Genomic DNA, 22,669 nt, shown 5'->3' on the forward strand with positions numbered 1-22,669 from the left:
AAGCCAAATAAAACAATGGTTTTTAAATATTGCTGGCATAGGTCCCTGAAAAAGCTCTTCTAAACTTCCCTCTAAAATACCTATGATAATTCAGAAGGAAGGAAAAAGAAAGATGAAAACCAACTATAGTGAAAAACAGTACTATTAGTTATTGCCAGAATTTGAAAAGAATTTCCACTTAAAAGAAAACTGATGGAGCTGGATAGAAGAATGATCATGCCTACTTAGGAGTCCACAAGAGAACCCTTTTTCTGTTTTTCAGCCAATTCAAACACAAAATTGAGGAACTATCCTTATTTCAAGTGATTATTATTTTTCGTGGGAGGGAGAATGGTTCCCCTTAAGCTCAACCAAAGACTACAACTCCCAGAAAGCTCATGGGCAAGAAACACAAAGTAGGTGCATTGTGAAAGGCTTTACCACACCAGGAAGAAGTCCCATAGAAATCCACCATCAGACACTCCGTGCAGCGCATGTGGTGGAGAAACTGGTGGCAGGGGTGGAGGGAGATTCCATCTTACTCCTAGAGAGGCTGTAAAGAGGTCAGGAGCAGAATATTTCAAATTGCCTAGTATTCTAATCTACGAATGTACTATAATTATTTAACCCATTTCCCATTCTAGTAGAGTTGCTTACAATTCGTTCTTTAGTCGCTCAGTCATGTCCCACTCTTGGCGACCCCATGGACTGCAGCACACCAGGTTTCCCTGTCTGTCACTATCTCCCTGAGTTTGCCCAAACTCATGTCCATTGAGTCGGTGGTGCCAACCAACCATCTCATCTTCTGTCATCCCCTTCTCTTCCTGCCTTTAATCTTTCCCAGCATCAGGGTCTTTTCCAGAGGGTCGGCTCTTCGCATCAGGTGGTCAAAGAATTGGAGCTTCAGCTTAAGCAATACTTTGATACTTTTCTATGACAAACAAGCCTAAATCTTTTTTTCCAAATCCTTTCTACCTTTAATATTATAAATTTTCTTCAAGGTAATCATCTACTATATTTATATAGACACAGCTCTCTCACTAATTTCATTTATTTCATTATTAAATCATTGTTTAGTTTCCCTTTTCAAAAGTGTGATTCCTCTACAGATAGATGAAAGACATGGATTACATGACTGGATAACCAGGGTGTAAAACAGTGCCTCATATGCATAGATACCCAATGAATATTCATTGAATGAATGAACAAGAGGTATAGGTGAAGAAGGTAACCTCTAGTTCATACTTTAAAAGATATTTTCCTTTAATTGTGAAGTTCAATAGCTTGTGCCACTATGGACCTAGCAATATTCAAGGAGTCTATAAATCTGAATTCTGCTTCCATTTTCCTACCTGGATCTCTTTGGTGACATTTTGAAAGTCTTTGGCTCTCCTCTTGCATCAGTGTCTATATTTGTCAAATAGTGATCACAGCTTCCACCCACAGGAGTGGTATGAAGATGAATGAGAAAATAGGAAAGCACTGAGTTCTGAAGCATTTTAATCCAGTGATTCCATTTGAACACCATGGGTTATTGGTTCTGTACCTCATATCTGAACATATTTTATTGTCATTATAAACCTGCAGAGTAAACTGTAACCTAATTTGGGCAGATTTTGTTACAAAAAGCAAGATAGAGCAACGAATAGCTCTTTATTCTTCCATGAAATGTGTGGGGTGGGAAGGTGATGAGGGGAAAATTGCTGGTAATCTTCTATTGATCTATTTATGAACATTTCATCCCAGCCTGTTAGTTCCTAGAAGTCCATATCACTTTCACCTCCCTAGAGCAACTGCTATTGTACGAGATTAATGTAATTTAGAAAGTTCTCAGACACCCCTAGTCCTTTAACCACTCACTGAAGTTTTGACTATTTGAAACAAGTCAATTTCTGGTCAATGTGAATTTCTTTTTTTTAATCTTAAAAATATCAGCCAGTCTCTGTGTCTAAATAAAACTAAAGATTTGTTTCTTTCTCTCTCTCTCTCTCATTTTTTTTTAGGCTATGGGCATAACCCTGACATTCAATACAAAGAAATAATTATTTTATCACGTTCACTCAACTGGAACTAAACCCACCTTCATGAAAAACAGACCATAATTTCTATCCATGTGCACAATGGAAGAAGCCAGAATCTAGTCAGAGTGAAGACATGCAATATAACAGTCATAGAGCTAGGATATTATGAAAGGGATAAAATCATACTTATTCAGTGATTCCATCAGGATTAGCATTAACAGTAATCTGGGCAGGAGTTTTTAATACCCAAATAGTTGGCTCTCTGAAGTTGTCAAAAGAGAGAGAGAGCTTTGTATTACAGGCAGATTTACAACCATCTCCTGAGCATTAGGACCAAAATTCCTGCTAAAATATTTATGTGTCATTTTATCAGATCAGATTTTTAATTCACAGCATACTTCCATACTTGACTAGGGTTCAAAAAAAGGCCCTTTTTAGTAAACAGTAAATATTTTCATATCTATGTTAAAGCTTAAAAACAATTTTACATTGCATTTTATTTTCTTTGGAAGGCATTTGAATTTGACTTGCTTGATTAAGCCATGCTAAATTACAGTAAACATTTCTTTTATAAATTCAAAGATATTTATGTTGTTTACAAAGCCTCAAGTTGACAAGATGACCTGCTGGGAGAAAAGAAATGAGTGCATTATTTGAGAGATATGAGTGTTTTGAATCAGTAGAAACCTAAGATGTCAGATGGAAAAGAGTGCCCACATTGTCTTGACTTTCTTTACAATCAATATGCCACTTTCTACATTTCAGTGAAGCTAACTCATTATTAGCCTAGTGGAGACTATTGACCAATGTCTTTAAAATAAGTTTCATTTTGAAAAGAAAGAAAGGGGATGAATATGCCTCTACATGTGAAATGATAATTGTAAACCTGGAAATCTGGCCTTAAAAACTGATACATCTTGGATCACTTAAGCTCTTTTTATACTGGGAAGAACTTTCCAACATCTTAAACTTCATTGTAATGGCATCTATTTGTTGTGCTGAAACTTTGAACTTCTGATCCTTCTAGATATCTAAAATATGAGATGAGCTCTAAACAACCCTATTTTCCATGTCACATATATTTTGGATATTTTCTAGCTCTGTTTGCCATTGATTACTAAGGAGGTTTGTATTTGACCTAGGACATGGTCTCATCACAGCCCCATTTTCATGTCTTCCTTGATCAGGGCTAGAATTTAGATTTCAGCATTTGGATAACAAAAATCACTTATTGCCTGCCAAAAAAGAACAAAAAAAAAGAGAGAGAGAAGAGAACATCATAAGAATAATGTTATGTCTTAGAGTTCAAGCCCCATAACCTTACATCAGCAAAAATGGCACTGACAATATCATTAGGATTTTTTAAACTTCTCTAAAATACCATAAAATTTGATAGCACAAATATTTCTCAATACAAAAATGTGTGTTTTCTCAATTCCTGTTTTTAACAGGTGTCACGATGAGGATTTTCTTAGAAAAGACAGAAGTTTCAATTCTGCTTTGAAAGTAAACTTTTCGAATATTTCTCTATATTCTTAATTCAATAAAGGTGATTTAAATGCCAGACACTGTTAAAAGGCCTAAGGATTGAGTGATAAGTCAAAGTCCTTGCCCTAATAGAACTTATACTCTAAGAGTGGAGACAGGCGATAAGTAAGCTAACAAATAGAGACCATGGCCTGTGTACCCATGCCAGGAGTGTGAAGTGAGATAAAGACAAACAGCCAGTGGTGGGAGGTGGAGGGCTCAGTTCTTTAGGATGGACAATCAGGGAAGGCTGCCGAAAGAGGTAACATTTGGTTAGAAACCTTCATGAAGCAAGGTAAAGAGTCATGCAAGACACAGGGCAGAATGTTCCAGGGAAAGGGAAAACCAATTCTACAGGTTGTAGACTACAATCTCACTTGGCATCACGAAGGAAAAGCAGAAAGGCCAATGCAGCTGGAGCACAATGAGGGAACTAGTGCCAGGAAGTGAGATCTGAGAAGTAGCCAGGGACCAAATCCTGCAGGGCCTTGAGGTCATAACAAGGAGTCTGGATTTTATTCTGAGTGTTGTGAAAAGTCATTGGTGTATCCTGCACAGAGTAACATGGCCTGATGTACATTCAGTCACTCACTATGACTGCAGTGATGGAGTTACTGCATGAATAGGGAAAGGAGTCAGAGGCTGTTGCAGGGATCCAGGCAGGAGGTGGAGGTGACTTGGGATGAGATGACTGTAAAGGAGGTGAAGAGAAGCTGTCAGATGCAGGGTTCATTTTGACGAGTGATCCTATTGTTCAGTCACTTAGTCATGCCCCATACGTATGGGAATTCTTCTGTAACCTGGATTCTAGTCCTTTGCTTGTTATATATGTTGAAAATATCTTCTAATGTGTAGCTTATCTTTTAACTGTTTCTCACTTTCTTTGTTCTAATATTTTAAAATTTTATGGAACTATTTTTTCCCTTATTAAATATGTGTAGGTCCTGTTTCTGAACAGCTTCCTGACCTGGAGATGATGTTGTTGTTGTTCAGTCGCCCAGTCGTGTCCGACTCTTTGTGACCCCCATGGACTGCAGCATACCAGGCCTCCTCGTCCCTCACCATCTCCCCAAGTTTGCCCAAGTTCACATCCTTTGCATTGGTGATGCCAGCCAGCCATCTCATCCTCTGATGTCCCCTTCTCCTTCTGCCTTCAATCTTTCCCAGCATCAGGTCTTTTCCAATGAGTCAGCTGTTTGCATCAGTTGACCAAAATACTGGAGCTTCAGCTTCAGCATCAGTCCTTCCAATGAGTATTCAGGGTTGATTTTCCTTAAGACTGACTGGTTTGATCTCCTTGCTGTCCAAGGGACTCTCAAGAGTGTTTTTCATCACCACAGTTTAAAAGCATCAATTCTTCAGCACTCAGCCTTCTTTATGGTCCAACTCTCACATCCATACATGACATGCTAATGAATTATAGGTGGGTTCTGAGGGAAGGAGTGGCTTCAAGGCTCCTGCTAGTTTTTAGGCCTGAGCAGCTTATGGCAAAGAGGAAAGTGTAGGAGGGTGGAAAGAAATCCAGAGCTCCTTTTGGATGTGTAAAGTGTGAGATTCTTCCTCCACGCTGATGTAGAGAAGTAAACTTGGCAGTTGGTATATGCATTTCCTGTTGAGTGTAACAGAGTACCACATATTTAGCAGCTTAGAACATCCACTTATTATCTCTCAGTTTCTGTACATCAGAATTCTGGGGCCGACTGAGCTGGGTCACTTGCTCGGGGGCTCACCAGGATGAAGTCAAGGTGGCGGCCAGGGCTGTGATTCTCATCTGACGCTGGGGAGCCTCTTCCAAGCTCACTGGTTGTTGGCTGAATCCATTTCCTTGCAGCTGTAGGACCGAGGCCCCGTTTTCTTGCTGGCTCTCAGCCCCTCACGGCCTCTCTCAGTCCTCACTGCATGGCTCCTGTGGGCGGTCCGCACCATCACAGGCTGCTTTCTTCCAGACCAGCTAGAGGGTACTTCTCTGATGCTTCACCTTTCTTAAAAAGCTCTCCTGATTAGGTCAGGCCCACTTAAGATGATCTACTATTTGATGATCTCAAAGTCGACTGATTAGTATCCCAACAGAAGTGCTATCACATTATATTCACAGGAGGAAACACCAGGGGACTGGAATCCTAGGGCCACCTTAGAATCTTGCTTCCACAGTTGGATTACGAGGTTATACGAGCCTGGAGCTCAGATGTTGTTCAGGGCTATTATAGTCATGGGATTAGATAAAATCACCCCGAGATTGTAAATGACAAAAAAATGATATTAATATAAAAATAATTATATCTAATGTTTGTTAAATGTATTCTACATGCCAGGCACAATCTAAAGAGTCTTACACATTTAACTCTTGCCACAATACTTTGAGCTACCTACAACCCCCATTTCACAAATAAGGATAGTGAAGTCCAGAGAAATGAATTCACTTGCCTAAACTTACGCTTCTTCTGTTTTAGGTGTAGAGACAGAATCTGAACCCAGGCAATCTGGTTCAAGAATCTGTGCTTTAATCACTATTCAGTATGGCATCTTCCATCAGAAGAGATGGGTAAAGGTACTGAGACCTGAAGTACCAATCTTTACATCCAGAAACAAGAGGAGTTAGTAAAAGAAAAAGGGATGGAGCACAGCTTCTGGTAAAATAGAAAATCAGGAGCATATGGTTTCCTAAGAACCAAATGTAGACAGCATTACAAGGACAAGAATGATCAGTTGGGCCAAATATTAATATTTGGAGAAAAAAATTTCCCACATTCTCTGAATTTATGGTTGCCGGTGGTGGGAAGAGGGGGGGATAGTTAGGGAATCTGGGATGGGCACATACACACTGCTATATTTAAAACAGATAACCAACAAGGACCTACCCACTTTATAGCACAGGGAACTCTGCTCAACATTATGTGGCAGCCTAGATGGGAAGGGAGTTTGGGGGAGAATGGGTACATGTATATGTAGGGCTGAGTCCCTTCGCTGTTCACCTAAAACTATCACATTGTTAATCAGCTATACCCCAATACAAAATAAAATGTTTAAAAGAAAAAATTTCCCATGTTCTCATTCATAAAAGTGTACCAAAATGATTTTATCATTAATGCATTCACTCAGTAAATGCCTATTTGTTTGCTGTGTGCCTAGGAGCAGAGCAGCGACCAAGATAGGCAAGTGCTCTCCTCATGGAGTTTACATGGTAAAGGTGGAAAGGAAGTGGCCAATAAGTATGTAAATAAATGCTTAAATAAGCTCAGTTCATAGTGCTAGGACAAAAATAAAACTGAGTTCAGCATTAGAGGCAAGTAGGATCGAACACATAAACATTTGCTTCACTTTGTGTATTAGTCTGCTAGGGCTGTCACAACAAAAATTACACACTAGGTGACTTAACCAATAGATATTTGTTTTCTCACAGTTCTGGAGACTAGAAGTCCATGATCAAGGTGCCATCGGGGCTGGTTTCTGGTGAGACCTCTCTTACTTGTGGATAACTATCTTCTTTCTCTGTCTTCACTGGGTCTCCTCTGTGTGTGTCTGAGGAAAGAAAGAGGGCACTGGAGTTTTTTCCGGTTCTAATAAGGACACCAATCTATCAGATTAGGACTCCATAAGACCTCATTTAATCTAATTACCTCCCTAAAGGCCCCATCTCCAAATATCAAATTGGGGGCTGGGGCTTCAACATATGAATGTGGAGAAGGGGGTACATGATTCAGCCCATAACATTCTTCAACCCCCTAAAAGAACTTCTTGACACAGGTAAGAAAAGAAAAAAGTGAGCCTTTACATAGAAACATTAGAGAAAAGCAGCAAAAAAAAAGAGTCCCATGTTGAAGAATATGAGTGGTTAAATCAACTGAGCTCCTAAAGATATAAAAATATTACTAATTGGTACTCAATGGAGAGTTGGGAAATGTTTCAATTAGTGAATTTAAAAGAGAAAGTTACTGAGTTTTATTTTTGTAAAAGAACAGAAAGCATCTATATTCATTTATATATACTCACTCATAAGTTAGACATACTTGTTTTCTATCCCAGAGTGGGTAATTCCTATATTTGAAAATCATAGGGCGTTCCATATACATAGATTCTTCTAGACAGTTAATCCTTTCCCTTGGCCTTTAGGTAGCCAACTGTAAGTCACATGAGCCTAAGATTCAGCCATAGCAGTGTAACGTCGAGAGCCCAAGACCAACAGTCTAATCGCTGGTGAGACACACATGAGGTTAGCTGGTGAAAGGTTGAGCTGGACCAACCTGATTCTTTTTTGCAAGAATTGGAAATGAGCCATGGGAAGTGGAGTTGAAGGAAAGGGACTAGGGCCTAGGAAGCAGAGTCAAGGAAGACAGGTGGTATGCCAAGCTGTTTTAAAGAAAACAAAGCATGCTGAATCTGAATTAGAGAAATTGCTTTGAGGAGAGGGTGAGGAGGTCAAGTCAGATGGAAGAAGAAAATGAAGCAGTTTAGTAATTAATAGACATGTAAGTCACAAGGAAAGTAGTCAGTTTTCCAGATGTCTTGATGTAACTCGGGCATGTGTGTGCTGTGCTAAGGTTGCTTCAGTCACGTCTGACTCTTTGCAACCCTATGGACTGTAGCCTGCCGGCTCCTCTGTCCATTGGATTCTCCAGGCAAGAATACTGGAGTGGCTTGCCATGCTCCCCTCCAGGGGATCTTCCTGACCCAGAGATTGAACCCATGTCTCTTATGTCTCCTGCACTGGCAGGCGGGTTCTTTACCACTAGGGCCACATGGGAAGCCTCTTTACTCAGAGACAAGGAGTATGGAAGGCAGGAAGAACAATCTGGGGCAGGGTAAAGAGGGGAAAGCCTGACTAATTGATTGGCTAATAACTCTCCTTGCATAGCCCACTGATGGAGGTGAAGCATCCAGTCTGATCAAGAAAGAGAAGGTACATCACCTCTCACATTATTGGCCAGTCCCATGTCTCTGTATACATAAAAAAATGTCAGGCAGACACATACAAATCCCCGAAATCTGACAGTGGTTTCTTACTTTAGCATTAAATGATAAGACTGAACCAATGCAGAGTTGGAAAGTGGGAATAAGTCATGTCTGGTGCTCTCATCCTTTCTACACCCTAGTTGCAGCTTTAAGGGTGTTGCACACGGCCACTCCCTAAACAGGACAGAGAGGATTTCCCTTGGACTCTCTCCACAGCCCTTGGTCTTTCACTACCTATCTTTCCCATAATCTTCTATGTTATGAGTCCTGCTTACCCTCGAGCTCCACTTCCATTGCTAGAATTGGAATGCTTTTATTCTTGAAGATGGAAAGAAGAGGACAACCGTTAAGGTGCTCCAGTTTCAGAATGAGATATCTAAAGAAAAAGAAGACATTCCTCCAGGGAAAGTTAATTTCCTTCCTATGTAGGTTTTCTACGTTATTGTACCAAAAGTCTTTCCTTTTTTCTCTACCTTGAACTGAGTAACAAAGAGCCCTCTTAAGGATGTGGACACCTGACTCAGATTCTAAGGTTTCACAGATTTACTTCAGTAAAATCCTTTTATATTAAAGCTAATGATGAACATCTTTGTCCTTTGCAATTCAAAGAGCCCAACTAAACCACAATGTTCAAAATTTTTCAAATGAATGAACTTAAATATTATGAATAACATTGGTGAGTGAATGAATGTAATTAATGGTTTTCAGAAGAATTTTCTAAGTATACTAGCATTCCTCGGTGATATCGTATTTATTGATAATTTCCTGGTAAAGCCTTTCTTTATAACTAACACAAAAAGTCAATTGCCAAATTACCATTCATTTTTACTGTGGTATAGTATGAATTATTGACGGTTTATTATGTTTTCAAACACCAGTCAATTTCTGCTGACACATTCACTAGATGCTAAAAGCTTACCTGGACAACTGGATAACCACATAAAAAAGAATGAAGTTAGACCCCTACCTCACACTAAATACAAAAATTAACTCAAAATGAATTAAAGAACCTAAATCTAAGAGATAAAACTACTCAGGTGTTAGAACAAAATGTAGGTCTAAACCTTTGTGATGTTGATTTAGTGAATAATTTCTTAGATATGACAACTAAAGCATAATCAACCAAAGGAAAAACTAGATACACTGGACTTCGTCAGTGAAAAACTTTTGTGCTTCAAAGGATGCCATCAAGAAAGTGAAATGGAAACCCAAAAATTAGGAGAAAATATTTTAAAATCATACATTTGATAAGGAATTTGTATCCAGAATATATAAAGAACTCTTATAGCTAAACAATGAAAGAACAAATAATCCACTTTTTTTTAATGGGCAAGATATTTCTCCAAGAAAGATAATCAAATGGTCAATAAGTATGTGGGAAGATGCACAGCATCATTAGCCACCAGGGAAACGCAAGTCAAAACCACACTGTGATACCACTTCACACACATTAGAATGGCTAAAACAAAAAGACATGTAACAAGTGTTGGTGAAGATGTGGAAAAATGTGAACCTTAATGAAATCTGGGATTATAAAATGGTGCAGCTTCTTTAGAAAGCAGTTTGGCTGTTCCTCAAAAAGTTAAAAATAGAGTTACAATTTGACCCAGTAACTTCACTCCTTGCTACATACCCAAGAGAACTGAAAACATAGGTCCACACAAACACTTGTACACGAATGTTTATAGAAGCATTATTCTTAATGGTCACAGAGTAGAAACCAATGAAATGTCCATGAACTGATGGACACTGTGGTGAGATACACACTGGATACACACTGTGATACACACTGTGGTATGCACATACAATGGTATATTATTCAGCCATACAAAGGAATGAAGTATTGATTCATGGCACTAAACGGATAAACCTTGAAAACACTATACTAACTGCAAAGAACTGGACCCAAAAGAAAACATATCTTAGGATTCTAATTATATGAAATATCCAGAATAGACACATCCACAAGGACAAAAAGTAAACTATTAGTTGCTAGCATCTGGGAAGAGTAAGTTATGGAAAGTGAATGCTAATGGGCCATAGATTTTTTTTTTTTTTTTGCAATGATGAATATGTTCTAAAATTAAAAAAGTGGTGATAGTTGCACAACACTGCATGCTTAGTCACTTCAGTCAGGTACCATTCTTTGCAACTCCATGGACTGTAGCCTGCCAGGCTCCATGGGATTTCCCAGGCAAGAAAACTGGAGTGGGTTGCCATTTCCTTCTCCAAGGTTTCTTCCCAACCCTCATCTCTTAGGTGTGCTGCATTGGCAGGCGGATTCTTCACCACTAGCACCACCTGAGAAGCCCTGCATAACATTGTGAATATATTAAAAATCACATTTTAAGAATGTAAACCTTATGATATGTGAATTATTTCTCAATAAAGCTGCTTCTTAAGCATACTTAGACATAGTAATGGGTTGACACGATTACTTGTCCATATTTTAAACATTATACTGATCTTTTGTTACTCATTTAATTATTCGATAATCACTAATTAAGCATGTACTATTTATAGGCAATCTCCTAGGTATGAAGAATAGAGTATTAAACATAATCCCATGCCCTTAAGGAACGAATAGATCAGTAGGGCTAATAGAAACATTATCATATAGTTACAGCAGCATATAATCAGTTCCATAAACCATAATAATGACATGCACAGAGTACTGGCTAAGATTCTGACCTGTAACAAAACAGAATCTTAAAATGAATTTCTTTGCCTTCCCTGCTTTGCTCTCAAAAAAAGAAGCCCAAAAAGCTGGTTTTCCTAGATCTATACCATCAATAGTCGGTGATCATAAGGACTGCATATAAACTGCTGTTTTTATATCAAATAAGTTGGTTAACTACTTCTGCTTTATAAAATAGTACAGCTTTTTAAGCATTTATAGCCAATAAGCTTCACTTTCTAACTTGATTTGAATTCACGTTTTGTCACCAAAATCAACATCCCATGACTTCCCTGCATTCATCATACAAGGATAGTTGACAGAATAGACGGAACATTTCCATCAAAGCAATTCGAACATGTGTCTACTGATTTCATCGAAGGCAAAGGTTGATGTTTAGCAAAACCCCCTAAAGTCTTGCCACATTATTATCATCCATCTAGAAATCCCAGTAACACTGTCTGATCTATGAGACATACCTAATTCACTGATTTATTCCCAGAAGGCTGTCTAAATCTGAATTGAGTCTGAGAGAAATCAATGAAGTGATGACAGTTTCTTTAAAACACATAGCCTGCACCCAGAGAGAAAGCTATACTCTATATACCTTGATTGTATCTGCTTTCAGAGGAACACTGACAATTAACAAATATCTGCCAGTAAAAATTACTCTGAAGTGGTTGGCAACTTTAACTAGAGTTATTTCCCCATTTATTTAACCTTAGAAACATTTCCAAAGATTTAAGCTATTTCCTGTGCTTCATGGTATGGCTTCCCACACCCGAACGACTTTACATCATCGAACGAGAATGCACAACGGGGAATGGTCAGAATCTAACGAAGAACAGTTTTATTTAAGCACAGTTGTACGGGTGGCTATTTTTTTCTCTTTCCTCTCTTTATTTCATGATCTAGAAGAGCAGCCCTTAGATGGCCATGTTGCAAGCAGCTTCATTCCCAACAGAGCAGCCAGGCATCTAGGTGAAGCAAATGCCTTCTCCTCCATCCTCAGTTGTTCACAGTGAGCTCTGTTGTTACAGGACCATCTCCTCTGCTGCAAGCTGATTGCATTCCACCAGCAAAAATGGTGTCCATCAGAATCACAACTAAACATTGGCCCACTTCTGGATTAAAGTCTATTAAGTGTGTGCATAATTGTCTCTTTGTTTATAAATTTTTTGGCTAATCCTTTGTGACCTATTTGCCTTGGCCTGAATAATATTGCCAGAGCGGTATTGCTAAAGCTTTGCAAAGATAATCTTTTGGTCCATTTTAAGTTTCCTCTCCTCAGTTTTGATGGAAAGGCAAAGAGAGCTGCTCCAGCTACTAATCCCCGGCATGACCCACAACAAAGGACCCTCTTAAGAAAGAAAATAGGGCTGTCACCTGTTTCCAGAAACCACACTCAAAGTCCAACTCCTCAGCCCAAAGGGAATGCCTGCAGTATCTACCCCAACACACACACACACACACACACAAACACGTTAAAATCATTTCATGCTCATGATGTTAGAAATACAAAAGAAAAGAAGCCTTCCCGGCACAACTTGCCAGAGCACCTGTAACCCAGCTGCCTTGTGCCAATTTAGTGCAGCATATGTGATCTTACAATAATGTTACACACATTCCTATATTTATTCCAGCCTCCTGGGGAAACACACAAAAATACTTCCACCAAGACTTTATCCAACAATATGACCCTTCACTACAAAGTTATATGGCACCATCTGTGTTGTGGGGACACTCTGGAAATTTTTTTTTTGGCCACTGTCACATATTGCATATATAAATATCTTGTGATCAGAGTGGAAAATGATCTGAGTAAATGTTTAAAAATTACATTCAAGTGCTATCTTCATCTTTTTGGTAAGGTTGCAGATTCCATAGACTATTGGGTTATAAATGTTTTTAGGAACAAGGTTTTAAATCAAACATTGCTTCCTTATTCAATATTGGGCATCATATTCAAATATTGATGGATAACTAATAAAACAATTTCATTCTGCTGTGTATATAACAGCCAACTTGAGTCATTCTCCTAGGTTTTAATTTAAGCCAAAAATAAAGTTCTCCAAACTTGTATGTTGTCATTATTAAATGATCACTCTGTTTCTGCCTTTGTTTTGTTAGCCTTCTAAACATGAAGGTCAAGTTCATAGTCTAACCGCCCATCAGGGGAGGTAAAGCCTAGGATGTCAGGTCAGTCCTCTTCTTTTTCTGGGTGGAAGCCTAGAATAAAGTGATTCCCTACAGCAATCACTGAGGTTTCGTTGATTTGGTCATAAGATAGTAAAGAAATGAGTGGCATTTCAAGCTATTATCCCAGACAAAATGATGGCTTTAGAATCTAAATTACAGTACCTCCCAAGAGGCTGAGCTAAAGCAAGTTCATTTCAAGGAGAGTAGGAAAGTTACTTTGAAAAAAAAAGTCAACTTTTATGAGAAAGCAATTGATTCTTTAATATTTTTGTGACAAATCTGAACCATTTCTAAAGACTGCCTTTGTATGATTCAGTGTGAGAGTGTTCCTTTAGTGTACAACCCCCACCCACACTTGTATGTTTGCTGCTGAAGTGTACAAAGATGATGATACACTTATGATTTCTACTTCACTCTTTTGTTTTTCTGTATGGTGGTTAAAATTTTCAATTAGATAATCATTTGTCCGAGTAGTTATTTTGTACTCGGGAATAAATACCATCAGAAGATAGCAGATGCCAAGAGCCCTGACCCTGTGACAAGTTCTCTGCATTCATTACTTGGAAGGGATTATGGGTTCCTCCCCACGGGAATGGAGAGATTATATGCATATGTGTGTGAGATTGCTGGCTCATTAACCTGGGTATCAATGACATTGTGGACATTGTATATGGGGACAGAAGGGAATGTTGATTGGATAATCAAGGGCTGAGATGACACTTACATCTTAGAGTGTGTGTGCAAATACCACCCAGATCCCACCTCTGCTGCCATTTCCTCGGCCTCTGTCCCTAGCTTACTGGACGAGTGATCAGCAGCTGATCTAAGTGAGGCCCGATAAATTCTCTCTCACGTAGGAATTTGAAACGAGAAACACAGAGACTGTTAGATGGGAGATGAGTCTTGTGAATGGCAGAGCTCTAAAAGAGAAGTGAAAAATGGTTCAAAGAGAGAGAGGATGGAAGCTGATCAGTTGAAAGAAGCAGAAGAGAGGCCATGGCTTACAGAAGAGAAGGCTGGCCACTTGGGTCTCAAGCAAGTTTTCTGATGCTTTTTCAGACCTCCATGTGACCTGACCATCTTTCTGCTTTAGATCCTCTCCACTCCAAATGCTTGGTTTTGCTTAAGCTCATTTATCTCATTTGCTACCGCTTGTATCAGAAATATCCCTGTATTAGGCAGCACATTGTTCATTTCAGAATAATATGGATATGAGTCATATTTGCAAACATTCACCCATAGATAGAGAATGGCCTCGACCAGCCCTAACCAACACCAGTCCACACATAAGGGTGGGTCCCAGGAGTCCCCTGCTTTGCCAGGCATTGACCCTGGACTTGCTGCATCCTGGGGAGGAACCAGGCATGGCCCTAGGTGTTTGTTCAAGGTATTTTTGCCTTCCATGGGCCCTGTCTTACATAAAACATCAAAATTCTATTTCAAGACTCTTTGGTATAAAGAGAAATATAAACTTGGTTAGATTCATTTTTAAGTTATTCTTATTATATTCATCTTTTTCTTCTGATTTTCAAAGAAACTAAAATTAAAACATTTGTGTGGATCTATGTACCTTTGGTCTTGGTCTGGGAAGGGCAGCAGGGACTATTCACCAAACAATCCAGAAGTGTTTCAGAATGTCAGCTCCAGGTGTAGCCCTACTGCTGTGTCCCAGCTGAGCATCAGCTCTGCAGCAGGCAAAAGACCACCTAAATGTGTGTTTTCAGAGAAAGAGCTTAATATAGACAGTTGAATGATTTAGTTATTTACACATGTTGCTCTCTATGTAAAATTGAAAAAGAAAACACAAACTCACAGGAATAGTTTGTGTTTTCTATTGCCACACAGGTGCATGCAAGTGCATAGGGAATAATTAGGAAGGACAGACACAGAACTGAATACAGTGGCCACCGGTGGAGAAGGGAGAAGAAGTTCAGGAGCTCAAAGGAGGTCAAAGTGGAACTCTTACTTTATTTGATAGTGCTGACTGCTTTACAGAAGAATTTATGTCATGCATTATTTATGTAAAAAACATTGAACAATTAGAGGAAAAACATGCCATCTGGCTTAGTGAGGGCTAATCATAGGTCCAAAAGATCTGTCCTTAGGAATTGCAATATCTATAGTTGAGTGGCTAAGCACAGGGTCCAGTATTCCTGCCTGGAGAACCCCATGGACTGAGGAGCCTGGCAGGCTACAGTCCATAGAATTGCAAAGAATGGGACGTGACTTAGTGACTGAACAACAACAGTTGAATTGCTAAGCACAGGGTCCCTCAAGCTAGGCTGACCCAGCCCTGTCACTGACAAGTTCCTCAGCCCCTCAGTGCCTCAGTTTCCTTAGCTATAAAATGGACTAGATAATTATAATCTACCTCATAGAGTTATTGTTAGGATCAAGTGAGTTAGTATGCAAAAGCTAATGTGCAAAGCTCTTGGTTGGAATGTTGGCTGGTACATATTATATCACATGTTTTAATTCATTATGAGTGTTATCATCAATTATTTTCATTTTTAACAAGTTCTCGTAAGTATTCCCTTCAACAAGTAGTACAGAAGTTGGAAAGCCCTTACTGTGTTTCAGCAGACTCGGGAGATTGAGTGCAAGCCAGCAGGTAAGGAGAAGAGGAACTCCTTTCCAGGTTTGCCACTTCACCAAAGGTTGAGTTGCTGAGATGAGTGGAGAGGTCATGAGATGCCGGCTCTCTGTGGACAAAGACCAGCTATGTGTTAATCTGTTACTCCATTTCAGAAAAGAGAGGCAGGTTTCATTCTGTACTAACCCAAACATAGTAAGGCCTAGCTGTGTGTCAGGCTCTCTGATAGATGCTGAAGGTGTTAAGGAAGAATAAAAAATCAACTGTATTTCCTAGAAGATAGTATCTTCCTAAACGGAATCCCAGAAGAAGATTCAAATCTCTTGCTCAACTGACCCCACCATGGCCAAAAGCATCAACATGCTTCTGCAAGAATGAACGACTGCTTGACGGAGATTTGTTCTTAAGTCTAGAGAAGAAATGGCTCTGCCTTCATGGAGCTCACATTGTACTGTCAGCAGACAATAAACTGGCCAGCAATTAATTGTTGTGTTGTTTGGTCGCTAAGTCATGCCCAACTCTTGGCGAACCCGTGGACTGCAGCACGCCAGGCTTCCCTGTCCTTCACTATCTCCTGGAGTTTGCTCAGATTCATGTCCACTGAGTCAATGATGCCATCCACCCATCTCATTCTCTGTTGTCCCCTTCTCCTTTTACCATCAATCTTTCCCAGCATCAGGGTCTTTTCCAATGAGTCTGCTCTTTGCATCAGGTGGCCAAAGTATTGGAGCTTCAGCATCAGTACTCCCAATGAACATTCAGAGTTTATTTCCTTTAGGACTGACTGGTTTGATCTCCTTGCTGTCCAAAGGACACTCGAGAGTCTTCTCCAGCACCACATTTCAAAAGCATCAATTCGTCAGTGCTCAGCCTTCTTTATGGTCCAACAACTCTCACATCCATACATGACTACTGGAAAAACCATAGCTTTGACTAGATGGACCTTTGTCAGCAAAGTGATGTCTTTGCCTTTTAATGTGTTGTCTAGGTTTGTCAGCAATTGATATGCAGATTAATTACAGCTTATGATCAGCTATATGAAAGAAATACAGAGGCTACTAAGATAAGGAATTATGAGCCAGAAAGATTCCTTTTGATAAAGCAGATGAGGAAAGGGTCTCTGAGCAGGTGACAGATCAGTTCTGTGGAGAAGCTAGGATCCAGCTGCATAGGAGGAAGAGGGTTCTAGTCAGAGTAAGTGTAAGATGTAAGCCTGCAAGATGGAAATGACCTTGATGTGGTTGGGGACATATCAGAAACCAGTGTGGTTAAAAATGTACAATCCACAGGGACATGAATTTACAGAGATAAGCAGTGGCCAGATGATACTGCTTCAAAGTGAAAATGTGAAACTACTTAAACTCCTTAAGGGTTTTAAGATAAGGACCACAGGTGTGTGCATGTTAAGTCACTTCAGTTGTGTCTGACTCTTTGCGACCCCGTAACTATAGCCTGCCAGGCTCCTCTATCCATGGGATTCTCCAGGCAAGAATATTGGAGCGGGTTCCCATGCCCCCCTCCAGAGGATCTTCTTGACCCAGGGATCGAACCCACGTCTCTTGTGTCTCCTGCATTGGCAGGCAGGTTCTTTACCACTAACACCACCTGGGAACCCCAAGAATCACAGGATCTGGTGACATTTCTCCACTCTTCTCTATATTTGTGGGAGCAAATGAATGGCTAATTAGCATATTTGTCTAAAGAGATGCTAGGTATTATAACAACATGTGTTAAGGTGAAAATGGGGCGAAGAGAGGCACTTTACAGTTGACCAAAAGCTTTAATGTGAATTTGTCCTTTGTTCACGGTACAATTTTATTTGAACTACTGCTTTAAGGTAGTTAAATCACTACTGCCATTTTATAAAGAAGGAAAAAGAGACTCACAAAAGTTTGGAATCTGGCTTGAGGTGACATGGTGAGTATGACATGGTGACATGGTGACAAGTGAGGCATGCAATCCAGGTCTTATGACTTTTGTCTTCTTTCTGCTGAACTAGACCAAGAGGGACAGGATGGGGACGCATGAAATCTCCCTCACTGGTCTCAATGGAAGACATGAGGCTGAGGGAGAAGAGAGGCTTGTGTTCCTGAGGTGAAAAAACAAGCATGGCATGTGCAGTGGAGAGACGATCTGACAATGTTTGACCCCAAAGGGGAAGGCAAAAAATAAAAGCCACGCCAAATTAAGTTAGATCTGGTCTGATCCAGCTATGTCACTGCTGAAGCTGCAATCTATAGCTTTCTTTTCTTTTTTTTTAATTGAAGGATATTTGTTCTACAATGTCGTATTGGTTTCTGATATACCACAACTCAAATATATATCTATGTATCCCTTCCTCTTGAGCCACCCCCCACCCATTCCACTCCTTTAGGTTGTCACAGAACAATCAGTTGAACTGAAGTGGATGAACCTACAGTCTGTTATACAGAGTGAAGTAAGTTAGAAAGAGAAAAACAAATAACCACTCCTTTAGGTTGTCACAGAGCAATCAGTTGAACTGAAGTGGATGAACCTACAGTCTGTTATACAGAGTGAAGTAAGTTAGAAAGAGAAAAACAAATATCGTATAATGAAACATATATATGAAATCTAGAAAAATGGTACAGATAAACCTATTTGCAGGGCAGGAATAGAGATGCAGATGTAGAGAACAGAATTGTGCACACAGTGCGGAAAGAAGAGGGTGGGACAAATCTACAGCCTTCTGGGTGCTGCTTCAACTGGCTCCTGCGAGTTGGAGAGGATTTGCTAGTGTGGTCAATAGGGGTGTGTCTTCCCCCATCTCTAGCTGGTCATTTTATGGGGGATATGCAAGAATTTGGCAAGTTTACCTAAATCAATAGTTAAATGCCAGAGTGTGAATACTGACAGAAAGTCTCTCTCTTCTGTTTCTAAGGAGCTTTTCTGGTTGTTTTCCTTTGAAGAAAAGTATTAGGAAGCAGTGATGGAGGGGGGCTGCCAATGTGACGGTGTAAACACTAAACATTTCAAGGCACTGTGCTGTTTTTCCAGATTACACAGATCTACAAGCTCTCACTGGAATTGATTAGAGACGGATGCCTAATAACATCACAGATCAGCAATGAATTGAGTTCCTGGCATCTTCCCACCATTGCTGCTATGCTAGTTAGTAGTCATGCTGGTTAACCCATGCCTGGTAGAAGCTAACTACATTCCCCAACATGAAGCACTAAGATAGGAAAATCCTGCTAAATGCTAAATAGAGTACAGCTAGGTATCCCAAAATACACGACGTTTTATAAAGTAATTTGGGGGAGGGACTATGTGAAACAATAATTTTAGTGGGTATGGACATATCTTAATGAATATTCAAAAAGAATATAGTTAGTATATATCAAACTTGTGATTTTAATAAATATATTGCATATAGGGAGAGGTTGAAGCCAGTAACAACATCAGGTAGTTCACCTGATGCTAATCCTCAAAATTGTAGCTATGGTATCAGGCTATAAGAAGTTCCAGTAAAAAGTAATGCTAGTGAGGTGGATGAACCTAGAGTCTGTTATATAGAATGAAGTAAGTCAGAAAGAGAAAAATAAATATCGTATATTAACACATATATATGGAATCTAAAAAAATGGTACTGACAAACCTATTTACAGGCAGGAATAGAGATGTAGACATAGAGAAAAGATGACACAGCGGGGGTGGGAAGGAGAGGGTGGGATGAATTGAGAGAGTAGCATTGAAACATATATATTACCATATGTAAAATAGATAGCTAGCGGGAAATGGCTGTATAACACAGGGAGCTCAACCTGGTTCTCTGTGATAACCTAGATGGGTGGGATAAGATGGAAGGTGGGAGGGAGGTTCAGGAGGCAGGGGAAATATGTATACCTATGGCTGATTCATGTTGATATATGGAAGAAACCAACACAATATTGTAAAGCAATTATCCTCCAATTAAATTTTTTTTAACATGACAGTGATGATGTATCAATGCCTGGTAACAGGGACATATTGTAGCACAAAAAGCACTGAATTGAGAACAGGTAACATAGGCCAATTGAAAATAGTTAAACAGTAATAACAGTGTTCCTGAAGTTAGGGACTGTGTTTTCATTAAGATTACACACACTTGCTATTGCTGGTGTTCCAAATAACCACAAACTCAGTGGCTCGAAAAAAAGTGAAAGTGGTAGTCACTCAGTCGTGTCTGACTCTTGCAACACCAAGGACTGTAGCCTGCCAGGCTCCTCTGCCCATGAAATTCTCCAGGCAAGAATATTGGAGTGGGTTGCCATTCCCTTCTCCAGAGGATCTTCCCAAAACAGGGATCAAACCCATCTCCTATCATGTTAACATTTGTAGAAATCAGAAGTCAGGAATAGATCTTACAGGGCTACAATCACAGAGTCAGTAAAGCTGTGTTCCTTCCTAAGGTTCTAGGGGAGAATCTGTTCCTTGTCTCTTCCAGCTTCTAGAGAATGCCCACATTCTTTTGCTTATAGCTTCATCACTCCAACCCCTGCTTCCATCATCACATCTCCCTCTCTGACTCTTGCTCTCCTTCCTCCCTCTTTCACTTTTAAGGACACCTGTGTTTACACTGGGTCCAATGGATAATCCAGGAGACACTCCCTATCTTGAGCCAGAACTCAAGCTGCAGGTTCTCTTTTGCCATGTATGGTAACACTGTCCACCGGTTCTGGGCATGTCTATGGGGGGGGGGGCATTATTCTGCCTCCCACAAAAATGGTATCTCTAGGATGTAGAACATGTCTGACATAGCACACTCAGTAAGTGTCTGTGAAATGCATTATAAGAATTTTGTTGTTACAGGTGGCTATGCTATTTCAAGATTGCTTAGATGTATCTCATGCCTTACCTATTTACCAGTCATCTAACCCAAATGAGGAAGCCATAGACTTAAGAGGTTAAATAATTTGACTAAGGTCATGCAGGTAGTCAATTGGGAGTTAATAAACAAACACAGGTCTGTACTGATCTCAGAGCCTTTGCTTTGGCCACTACATTATTTTACTTCATTCAATCTCTCTGAGCTTCATTTTCTTCATCAGTAAAAATAGATGGTATAGCAGGTGACCTTTGAGGTTTCTGCCAGTTTAATGAACCATTATTTTTTTTCTACATTTAAATAGGCTTTTAAAGTATGAAACTGCGGGTCATTATTACCTCCAAGATCATCCTCTGAGTTGCTGAAGTTATCACTTTTAATGGCAAGCAGAAATGAAACAATTATGTGATTTCCTTCAAATATACCTGCTCAAAGTCCTTTCTAAACACTAAATTGCTATTGAAATTGAAAAAGAATGACCTGATTTATATAAACCGTATACATCTTTTTTTAAAAAATAGGAAAATGTTTTGTGTTTTTTTTTAATTTTTTAAATTTTAATTGGAGGCTAATTACAATATTCTGGTGGTTTTTGCCATACATTGACATGAATCAGCCATGGGTATACATGTGTCCCCCATCCTGACCCTCCCTCCCACCTCCCTCCCCATCCCACCCCTCAGGGTCATCCCAGTGCACCAGCCCTGAGGACCCTGTCTCATGCAGCGAACCTGGACTGGTGATCTATTTCACATATGATAATATACATGTTTCAATGCTATTCTCTCAAATCATCCCACCCTTGCCTTCTCCCACAGAGTCCAAAAGTCTGTTCTTTACATCTGTGTCTCTTTTGCTGTCTCACATACAGGGTCATCGTTACCATCTTTCTAAATTCCATATATATGTGTTAATATACTGTATTGGTGTTTTTCTTTCTGACTTACTTTGCTCTGTATAATAGGCTCCAGTTTCATCTACCTCATTAGAACTGATTCAAATGCATTCTTAGTAGGTGAGTAATATTCCTGTGTATATGCTTTCTTATCCATTTGTCTGCCGATGGACATCTAGGTTGCTTCCATGTCCTGGCTATTATAAACAGTGCTGCGATGAACATTGGGGTACATGTGCCTCTTTCAATTCTGGTTTCCTTGGTGTGTATGCCCAGCCGTGGGATTGCTGGGTCGTATGGCAGTTCTATTTCCAGTTTTTAAAGGAGTCTTCACGCTGTTCTCCATAGTGGCTGTACTAGTTTGCATTCCCACCAACAATATAAGAGGGTTCCCTTTTCTCCACACCCTCTCCAGCATTTATTGTTTGTAGATATTTGGATAGCAGCCATTCTGACCAGCGTGAGATGGTACCTCATTGTGCTTTTGATTTGCATTTCTCTGAGAATGAGTGATGTTGAACATCTTTTCATGTGTTTGTTAGCCATCTGTATGTCTTCTTTGGAGAAATGTCTGGTTGGTTCTTTGGTCCAGTTTTTGATTGGATTGTTTATTTTTCTGGAATTGAGCTGCAGGAGTTGCTTGTATATTTTTGATATTAATTCTTTGTCAGTTGCTTCATTTGCTATTATTTTCTCCCATTCCGAAGGCTGTCTTCTCACCTTGCTTATAGTTTCCCTCGTTGTGCAAAAGGTTTTAGTTTAATTAGGTCCCATTTGTTTATCTTTTTCTATAAGTGCCCCCTTCCGAAATTCCAATTTGATGTCCTTAAAAATGGCAGAATAATGGTTTAGAAATTTCATTGAGAAACACCTATTATAAAGTAGAATTCTAATTAAATGCAGGAAATGATAGAATTAGAAAATTATGGTTTACAAATCCCAATGGGAGTGTCAAATATTGTGAATAAGTACCAAAACTATAGAATAAAAGAGAGTTTTTTAG

General features: G+C 39.6%; 1 protein-coding gene across 1 annotated transcript in view; it reads right to left on the reverse strand.

Moving 5' to 3' along the window:
• Positions 1-6,835: 6,835 nt before the first annotated feature.
• Positions 6,836-22,669, reverse strand: part of SH3GL2 (SH3 domain containing GRB2 like 2, endophilin A1) — a 392,098-nt gene continuing 376,264 nt past the window's right edge. Inside the window, exon 11 of the transcript XR_014056489.1 lies at positions 6,836-7,046. The gene's annotated coding sequence lies outside the window, so the exon portion shown is untranslated. The remainder of the gene's footprint in view (positions 7,047-22,669) is intronic.

Source organism: Giraffa tippelskirchi, chromosome 1, assembly GCF_054371585.1.
Source record: "Giraffa tippelskirchi isolate mGirTip1 chromosome 1, T2T-mGirTip1v1.2.pri, whole genome shotgun sequence".
In the NCBI taxonomy this organism is placed as follows: Eukaryota; Metazoa; Chordata; class Mammalia; order Artiodactyla; family Giraffidae; genus Giraffa; species Giraffa tippelskirchi.